The sequence below is a fragment of the Stomoxys calcitrans genome, chromosome 2 (genome assembly GCF_963082655.1).
Source record: "Stomoxys calcitrans chromosome 2, idStoCalc2.1, whole genome shotgun sequence".
NCBI classification, from domain to species: Eukaryota; Metazoa; Arthropoda; class Insecta; order Diptera; family Muscidae; genus Stomoxys; species Stomoxys calcitrans.
The window spans coordinates 16450100-16458986 of NC_081553.1; the positions used below are offsets into that span (position 1 = coordinate 16450100).

At 37.1% G+C, this 8887-nt stretch overlaps 5 non-coding genes across 5 annotated transcripts; 2 read left to right on the top strand and 3 right to left on the bottom strand.

Annotated features, from left to right (window-relative positions):
- Positions 1-175: 175 nt before the first annotated feature.
- On the top strand, positions 176-248 carry Trnak-cuu (transfer RNA lysine (anticodon CUU)). The gene has a single exon. It is a non-coding gene; the product is annotated as a tRNA-Lys (tRNA).
- Positions 249-633: 385 nt separating this feature from the next.
- Trnak-cuu (transfer RNA lysine (anticodon CUU)) lies at positions 634-706 on the top strand. Its single transcript has one exon. It is a non-coding gene; the product is annotated as a tRNA-Lys (tRNA).
- Positions 707-3859: 3153 nt separating this feature from the next.
- Trnaq-uug (transfer RNA glutamine (anticodon UUG)) lies at positions 3860-3931 on the bottom strand. The gene has a single exon. It is a non-coding gene; the product is annotated as a tRNA-Gln (tRNA).
- A 199-nt stretch (positions 3932-4130) lies between these two features.
- Trnaq-uug (transfer RNA glutamine (anticodon UUG)) lies at positions 4131-4202 on the bottom strand. The gene has a single exon. It is a non-coding gene; the product is annotated as a tRNA-Gln (tRNA).
- Positions 4203-8088: 3886 nt separating this feature from the next.
- Positions 8089-8160, bottom strand: Trnaq-uug (transfer RNA glutamine (anticodon UUG)). The gene has a single exon. It is a non-coding gene; the product is annotated as a tRNA-Gln (tRNA).
- Positions 8161-8887: the final 727 nt, after the last annotated feature.

Here is an 8887-nt window from a genome sequence, read left to right on the forward strand (position 1 = left end):
AGAATTTTTGATCAAATTTATGTATCGTTCTTTGTACCATGCGTATTTGCTTAGCGAACATTTTGCTAGAACTGTCAATCGGCCTTTACATCAAAATAAAAATGGGATCCTTCAAAACGATCATGCATTGGCTTATATTTTCATAAATACAATATGTGGCAACACTGTTGCAACTGCCCGGCTAGCTCAGTCGGTAGAGCATGAGACTCTTAATCTCAGGGTCGTGGGTTCGAGCCCCACGTTGGGCGCATTTCAATATTTTGTTGTCAAAATAAACACAAGAAATATATATGCAAAAACAAACTAAGCTCATCCAAAGGAAACAAAATGTGCAAAAGAGAAAATGTTCCATAAAAAAAATCACATCAATATCGACCTCACAACCATTTTAATCTGCCGCTAAATATTATTTATTAAGTGAAACGGTATTATCGGCATTCCTGGGTTGATGGCTTCGCTATCATACAGTACCAGAGTTGTATATTCATTTTCACCTTTTCATTCAACTTTTTTTTATGGGGATATTGCGGTGGTGGGATATTTATAACTGATAACGCAATGATGTAATTGAAACTGACCACTAAGATAGTTGTCATGGGACTGTGTGACGTTATTGACTGCACGCGGATAACAGCCCGGCTAGCTCAGTCGGTAGAGCATGAGACTCTTAATCTCAGGGTCGTGGGTTCGAGCCCCACGTTGGGCGCAGCTTGGTTTTTTTAATATAAGTTGGAAATATTTGAATATAAATTAACTTAAAAAGATAATTTTTATGTTAGTATACAGTTTCAATACATTTTTAGGTTGCAGCCAATAGATTTTAGAGTAACCAATGGATATTAATTAACATTATAGAATGAATAATTTAATATGCTAAAATTATTCCAAATGATTGTAGCTTTCTCATCTGATTCAGGGAGTGATGAGAGAAGATAATTTATAAGGAAATTCTAGAATTCATCTTTAATGGAAAGTTTACAAGAAACTCTGTGCCAACAAAGTTGAAACGGAAGAGACAGGTTTTAACGGATTCTGCAGCGATGTTTTGCCGTGCTCAGTGGGTCCAGAAAATTTATTGTCTAAAAGTCAATAACTTACATTCTTAAGTAGAGAGGTTTAATATCGGGTTTTTCAATAGGAGCGCTACAAAAGCATGTTTAAATAAAACTAAAACGCTTGCGGATATAAATTAAATTCTTTATTTCGTTCGATGCTATTATGTATGGAACACGATTTATTTTGCATGACCACCACGGGCACGCTTGCACAAGTCAAGACGCTGAACCCAATTTCCGACTGTTTCCAAGCATAAATCGGTCGATACTGTAGCAATTGGCTTGTTGGCATAGACCCAAGGCGGATTTAAAAAGGTGGTCTCACGCGAATATCTCAGCCGGCCAGATTTGACGATATTAAGATGTCAGATTTTTGTTTGCATTCTCTTTGTTGTAGTTGTTGTAGTCTTCTTCTCGCATATTCTCTGCTCATATACGCACGCGTGTACACACACTCAAACAAATTTCTTTGTGTGTGTTGGCAAAACGTAGATCAGCTTGATGATAAGATGGCGGATTGTACCATATGATTTGTGGTTGCTGTACAAATGAGACCACCTTTAATTGTTTCGCCGTATCATAGACCATAGACTTGACGTAGCTCCACAGGAAATAGTCTAACGGCGTCAAATCGCACGACCTAGGCGCCAAATCGACTGAACTATTTCGTGAGATAACATGTTCTCCAAACTTGGTTTCCAATAAATTGATTGTGACATTCGCTGTGTGGCTTGTGGCGCCTTCCTGTTGGAACTACGTGTCCTCCAAGTCCAATGCAAATTTTGCCCATGGACATTCCACTAAGGAACAGCTGCAAACTTCTCATATATCAATGAGTGCAGCCCGAGTCAAGCTTTAATCTCAATGATAAGGGGCCTCCTTTTTATAGCCGAGTCCGAACGGCGTGCCGCAGTGCGACACCTCTTTCGAGAGAAGTTTTACATGGCATAGTACCTCACAAATGTTGCCAGCATTAGGAGGGGAAAACCACCGTTGAAAATTTTTTTCTGATGGTCTCGCCAGGATTCGAACCCAGGCGTTCAGCGTCATAGGCGGACATGCTAGACCATATCATTCAATTGGGGCAAAAAATATTCTGTTATCGGTGAACGGTAGCGATTTCCATTCACAGTAACGGAAGAAGAACGGCCCAATGACCTATGACTTGTGGAGTACGTGTGGATTGCCGTCTGACCAATAACTCATATTTTGCCTACTGACGAAGCTATTAGGCCAGAAATGAGCCTCGACCCTAAATTGGACGTAGTGCTCTTAACATTGAGGCCACTGAGATTTACCGCTTTGCTGTCGCGGGCTAGAACAGACGTCGAAGTCATTGTGCCCATCGTGACAGGTCAGTCACATCGGAAAAAATGCAGACAAACTGAAGGTTGCCAGTAACAACTTTTGAAGAAGTTGTGGGACGTCGAACATAGAACATCTGCTATGTACAATATTTCTCCGGCACTGTCAGTCAAAAGGAGTTCCATTTTTGGTTCTCATTTCTTGGGGAACTTGTCTGGTTTAGCGGATGTGAACATTCGCAAGTTGTTGACAATTTTAAAGGGATCTGGATGGTTCAACGGTAGGAACTATGGTATCACAATGGGCGATAATTCCTAAAAAATCGACCATAAAGTTCGATGCCTTATAAAGAATTTTTTTTATGTCTGTTTTTCAACTTTGCCACACTGTTTTTGGTAGTTGGTCCAAAGACATACAATAAGGCATTTGAAAAGGTCGATTAGGGATAATTTTGGACGCATATATGGCATTGTAGTCAGACTTTAATTTTGAATACCTAATGAAATATCGAATAGATCCTAGCAACATTTTTTTGAGGTAGGACCTAAATTGTAGTTATCGAAGTCTTAGAATCATGTGTCGGTTAAAAGATTTACACATATGGGAGCTGTATATAAATTCGGCCAGATTTTGATGAAATTGCGCATGCATGTGGGGACGCCGAATGAAATGCCTCATGCTCAAATTTTGGCTACTGCAGTCCTAAAAGTCCATATCGAAATAAATGTGATTCAATTTTGAAGAAATTTCGCAAACGACCAAAATAATGTCATATCGGATGAAAATTATATATGGGAGTTATATCTATCTACCTATATCTACTTTCACCTAAAATTTTGTACATATCTAAATTTTAGTCCAATTGTGGCTTCTACAGCCCAAAAGGCCATATTTGATGAAAGCTATATGTATATAAGAGCTTTATCTAAATCTGATCCGATTTCGTGAGTGTTTGTCCTTAGACCAAAAAAATTACTTGTGCAAAATTTTACGACAATCAGACAACAAAAAAGGCCTGCATCTTGATCACTAGAATAAATGGACAGACAGACGGACAAGGCTTAATCAAATCAGAAAGTGATGCTAAGCCGATCGATATACTTATCATTGGGTCTTTCTCTTCTTCTTCCTAGCGTTGCAAAAAAATGGACAAAGTTATAATACGCTGTTCCACAGTGGTGATGTAGGGTATTAAAAATCAGATATGGCGGGAATAGAGGACAAGTGTAGGGGTAAATGATTAATTAACGGCATATGTACCCCATATGTACCCCATATGTTGGAGACCCAACCAACATCATCCAATTAGATACATTCACTATAAACACCGTTTTACAAACACGTCGTACCTATACTTTGTGCTATAACTAACTGTGAATAATGAAGTTTTGGTAATTTTATATATTCGGGATTAATAACAAACAACACTTTTGATTGAATGTCGAATTATAGCCCAATACAGTAACCAATACGCATCTCTCAAAAAGCTAATTAATTTCAGGTTCTACCGAGATTTGAACTCGGATCGCTGGATTCAAAGTCCAGAGTGCTAACCATTACACCATAGAACCCTATAAACTGTAGCGAACATAATTATCTACAGCAATTTTGTTATACATACACATATGGCAAAACTTTATTAAGTTAAATATATATATATAAACACTTTTAGAAATAAAAATACCAATAAGTTATTTTTTAGTTTATACATAAGTCCGCAATTTTCTTTTTTTTTTTAATTTATGTGTGTTTCATGAAAAAATACTTTGAAGGTTCTACCGAGATTTGAACTCGGATCGCTGGATTCAAAGTCCAGAGTGCTAACCATTACACCATAGAACCTGTTGACGTATTCGTGTCAAAGTCGTTATTTCAACATGTGGGCAGATTGAAGGTAGTGCAGTGGTGGTGAGTGAATTCGTTAAGTCAAATAAAAGTGTGGTTGTTTATATCTCCCATGTTGAGAGTGGAGACTTTAATAAATGGTGTAGAAAATATAACATACCATGAATCTGTTATACTGCTAAACAGTGTCTTTTGTTATATTAACATCCAGCGTTTTTGTTATATTAGGTGAAAATATATAAAGTTGTGGGAAAGTATATAACATTAAATAATTTTTCTTTATAAATGATGAGATTACCCACTTTAGTAGAACTTTTGTTCTAGGGACAAGTACCAAAGGGTAGGGGACGAATCATCCCCTAACTCTAATTTTCCAAAACGAAATTATGTTTAAGCTCTTATAGGTAGTAACCTAAAAACAAAAATCCATTTTAGAGGCCAGGTGTTTGGTTGTCACCCCATAGAACCGCCAAACTATCGGTATTATGAAATATTCGATATTTTTCTAACAAATATCGATAGCATCGATACTATCGTTAGTTTTTTATAGCCTTTATTTAAAAAATAAAAAACATTGGTTTTCAAATTTAAATAAACGAAAGAAAGTTTGTTAACAGAAAATAAATAAAAATGTGAAAAGTTAAGCAGGACCAAATTTTCGTGTGGTAAGGCTATTCTGCTTTTGGAATGAAAATGTCCTTTGTATATCTCCTTACAACCGCGTGATTCCGGAGAAACCCACTACTATGTTATTATTATTTAAGGTATATGATTAGAGATGGGTTTCTACCGGGTAAATACTCAACGCTTGGTATTTAACCAATAAATACCTTTTTTAAGTATTTATAATTTCGCAGATATCTTGGGCATAAAAACATTTTCCGAAAAAATTTTTTTTGATATCATATTCTTTGTATATAAACCTGACCTTCTGATCTCATAAAATCGGATTTTAGTTATATATGTAGCAGATATATAGATCGATCTCCAGACTTAAAGTGTTGTGTGTATATGTGTGAGACAATTTTCTGGCCTTGGTCATGACCATTGTCTGGCTTAGGTAATCTGATTCGTGCATATGGACAGTCATCCGCGTTGCCGTGTGAATATACATACGTTGCATATTCACAACCCAACAGCATGGGAACATGCTGGCTAGGCTTAAGCTAGCTTAGAAACATTTTGTTGATTGGATGATTTGGATGAAATTTGGCACGGTGAGTTCTGGTAGATCCCTACCCATTTCTGTGAAGTGTGGTCCAGATCGGACTATCTTTGGATATAGCTGCCCTATAAACCGAACGCTCGATCTCCCTATATAGAGTATTGAGACCATAAAAGATCCATTTATTAGCCGAATTCGAAGAAATTTGGCAAAGTGTGTTCTGGTAGATCCATACCCATTCCTGTCAAGTGTGGCCCAGATCGGATCATATTTGGATATAGGTGCCATATATACCGATCTCCCGATATAGTGTAATGAGGCCATAAAAGCAGTATTTTTCATCTTAATTCGATGAAATTTAGCACAGCGAGTTCTGGTACTGCTCTTTTTGTTGAATATCGGCCAGATCGGACCATATTTGGATATAGCTGCCATATAGATCTATCACCCGCATTTTTCATCCCATTTGGATGAAATTTGAAACAGTGAGTTTTGATAGACCTCTACACCTTTGTGTAGAACATCGCCCAGATTCAAAATAATTGTACAACCTGATATAGCTGCAATATAAACCGATCAAGATCCCAGATCGGTTTATATCGCAGCTATATCAGGTTATGTTCCGATATGCGCCATACTAAGCACTGTTGTTAAAAGTCATAACAAAACACCTTATGGAAAATTTCAGCCAAATCGGGTGAGAATTGCACCCTGTAGCGTCTCAAGAAGTCAAATCTATATGAACCGATTTGAACCATAAATAGCACAGTTGTTGGAAGCGATACCACAACAACACGTGCAAAATCAGTCAAATCGGACTAGAATTGCGCCCTCTAGAAGCTCAAGAAATCATGATCCCAGATCGGTTTATGTGGCAGCTGTGTCAGGTTGTGTACCGATTTGCGCCATATTTCACACAATTATTGAAAGTCATAACAAAACACCTCATGCAAATTTCAGCCAAATCGGATAAGAATTGCGCGCTCTATTGGCTCAAGAAGTCAAGATCCAAGATCGGTTTATATCACAGCTATAGCAGATTATGAACCGATTTGAATAATACTTAACACAAATGTGGAAGTGATACCAAAACACTACGGACGAGAATTGCGCTCTCTAGAGGCTCAAGAAGTCAACACCCAAGATTGGTTAATATGGCAGCTATATCAGGTAATGGACCGATTTGAACCATACTTAGCACAGTTCTTGAAAGTCATAACAAAAAACGTTATGTAAATTGTCAGCTAAGTCGGATAATAATTGCGCCCTCTAGTGGCTCAAGAAGTCAAGACCCCAGATTGGTTTATATGGCAGCTATACCAGGATATGGACCGATTTAAACCATACTTAGCACAGTTCTTGAAAGTCATAACAAAAAACGTTATGCAAATTGTCAGCCAAATCGGATTACAATTGCGCCATCTAGTGACTCAAGAAGTCATGACCCCAGATAGGTTTATATGACAGCTATATCAGGTTATGGACCGATTCAGACCATACTCAGCACAGTTATTGAAAGACATAACAAAACACTTCATGCTAAATTTCAGCCAAATCGGATAACAATTGCGCCCTCTAGTGACTCAAGAAGTCAAGACCCAAGATCGGTTTATATGCAGCTATACCAAAACATGGACCGACATGGACCGCTTTCGACAGACAGACGGACGGACAGACGGACGGATAGACGGACGGACATGACTATATCGACTTAAAATGTCATGACGATCAAGAATATATATACTTTATGGGGTCTTAGGCGAACATTTCGAGGAGTTACAAGCAGAATGACGAAATTAGTACACCTCCATCCTATGGTGGAGGGTATACAAATTTAAAATTTACAATAATATTTTTTAATCCACTTATTTATCATTTTTTCCACAAATTCTGATTAGCTATAACTAAGCACCTACAAGGCGTAGCACCCTTTAATACCTTAATTTCATAGCCTGAACAGTTATCTTTCATATACCGTTTAAATCATTCAGTTATCTTAATTGGTTCAAAAGATATGATTTTTGCCACGACAAAACTCAAATTGCGCCACTGTGCTATGTTTGGGGTAAAACTGAAGTGGACCTCAGAAGTAGCCATCGTTTCCAAATCCATTTCTGGGAGTAATGGGGCGCACCAGGATAGTTTGCTAATAAAAAAACTTCAAAAAGCTTTACTTTACAGATTACTTTTTCTGAACTGTCAAATAAGCCTGTTGTAAGGCTGTTTTAAGTTATTTAATGATATTTTCCCAGCAGACCAAACTTCAGTCCAATTTTCCGCAAAGACTAAATTTCCCAAAAATTTTCCCTATAGACCAAATTTCAGAATAATTCTCCCTTAAGACAAAAAATTTTTGTAAAATTTATATCCAACATATGATGGGGAATACAAACTTCTTCATTCCATTTGTAATACCTCGAAATATTGGTCTTATATACTGTTCAGTATATAGCTAACCTCCTGGTGCAATTTTTCTGCGATTTGGCTGAAAATTTGCACGTGTTGTTTCGTTACGACTACCAACAATGGAATGGGTCCAAACCGGCCCATCATCTGATAAAGCTGTCATATAAACCGATCTCCCGATTTGTCTTCTTGAGCCTCTAGATAATGCATATATTTCCCAATTTAGGGCGCTTTTACCTTTGGATTTTTATTTTATTTTTATATTATTTTAATTTTTATGTAGCGGTAAATTAAAAAAAAAAAATACTTCTAAGGTTCTACCGAGATTTGAACTCGGATCGCTGGATTCAAAGTCCAGAGTGCTAACCATTACACCATAGAACCGCTTATATCCCCCCTCGCAATAAAAACGATTTCATTGCCCTCATCAATTATACCCGCGATCATTGATATCATTAAGACAAACAACAGACGATAGAAAGAGGTGAAGAAGATATATATGAAGATACATTTCACCAAGTAGTGTTGTATCTTGTAGATGCTATTTTTATCGCTGACCATTAGATTTGAAATACATCTTACATTATGACCATCCAAGAGTTGGGGAACACACCAATTCTGCTCTAGAGAGAGGGAGAGGTATATTTATTAGGGGTTTCCCCCCTATATTATTCATTCAACCTTGTTTAAAATCATATATGAACGATGGCATTGCTATTACAACAGATAACACCATAAACAGAGACTGCAAGTAGGGCGTTTGTTATAAGTGAATGAAATTCTAAGAAAAGATTAGCACAACAAACAAACTCTGTAGTGTTAATAATCCAGATCACATGCTTTCCAATAGGTGTTCAAGGGACCAATTGATATAAGTTTGAAAAAAAATTGACTTGATATTTGATATCAGAAGTGACACTATAAAACATTTCAAATAAATTATTGTCAACAAAAATCTCTTTATTGCAGCAGCGTATGGCATGCAGTTTATTCACCTTAGTTTAAAGTTTGCATTTACACCATAGGAAGGAGGGTATGCTACTCTAGTCATTCCATATGAAACACCAAAAGGGTGATTTTTTTGAGGTTAGGATTTTCATGCATTAGTATT